General features: G+C 42.6%; 1 protein-coding gene across 1 annotated transcript in view; it reads left to right on the forward strand.

The window, feature by feature from the left end:
- Positions 1–995, forward strand: part of LOC104294173 (testicular haploid expressed gene protein-like) — a 14,647-nt gene that overhangs the window by 4,411 nt on the left and 9,241 nt on the right. The window lies entirely within an intron of this gene.

Below are 995 nucleotides of genomic sequence, written 5' to 3' on the forward strand. Positions count from 1 at the left end.
TGAGGTGTTAGTGTATGGTCAGTTTGCTGTGTGGTGACTGAAGTGTACAGATATTTTTTCCTTGTGGGTGTTTAATTCCTCTGAAAATGATCCCTAGTTGGTAAGAAAATCTAATTTATAGTGGTTTGAAAATGCGTTTGAAAAGTAGTCTATTTTTTAGCATATTTGTAGGGGAAAATTAGTCTCTCAGACAGCAGAGTTAAGGGGATATATAGCTTAGATGGGCTGAGATGTCTTCTTGCTAGGTGGGAATCAAGCATTGACTTCAGCGGAACAAAGCTGTATCCAGAGAATTTAACTTGATGTCTCAGGCTTAAATTGAAATATGTTTACTTCACAGGTTTTACAGAACCTTGTTAACAGTGTTGTTCTGTTAAAAACCAGACCTCACCTCTTGACAGTGTCAGCAATTTAAGGTGCTGCGACTACTATTTTTGACAGTGACAATTTTTGTTGCGCTCTATTGGAGCTGGTTTTTAAGGAAATGTTAAATTAGTATTCTGTGGAAATGGGGTTGGTAACGGCTTCTTTTGTGGGTAAGAACAAGAAAATGAAAGCAGTAAGGCATTTATTGTTTCTTTGCCTACAGGGAGAGACTGAAACAGTATAATTTAAGGTAGTGACGGGAAGCATTTAAGTTAAATTGGCACCAAAGGTGGGAGACTCCTGCGTATTTCGGTTTAGCCCAGGTTGTCCCTGAGCAAGCACTCTTACATGTGGAAAAATTGTTGTTTTTTGGAAAGTGATTTCTGTTTTGGCGCGGCGGGTGAGGACGGGGAGTTGCTGGCGCCAGTCACTGTCCCAGTGTCCTCGCAATGATCTGTAAAGGACCTGTTCTGCAACCGCATTTATTGTGTTGAGGGTTTTACAGCTTTGTCCTTTGGAACGGGTGCATAAAGCAGACGATTTTACCCTAACCAGTGGTCCGGCCTTCATTTACCCGAACGAGGAGCGCCGCAGCAGACCCTTCCGGCCTTTTCCTGGGCCCTTCCACC

Source organism: Charadrius vociferus, unplaced genomic scaffold (genome assembly GCF_000708025.1).
Source record: "Charadrius vociferus isolate BGI_N301 unplaced genomic scaffold, ASM70802v2 scaffold59, whole genome shotgun sequence".
In the NCBI taxonomy this organism is placed as follows: Eukaryota; Metazoa; Chordata; class Aves; order Charadriiformes; family Charadriidae; genus Charadrius; species Charadrius vociferus.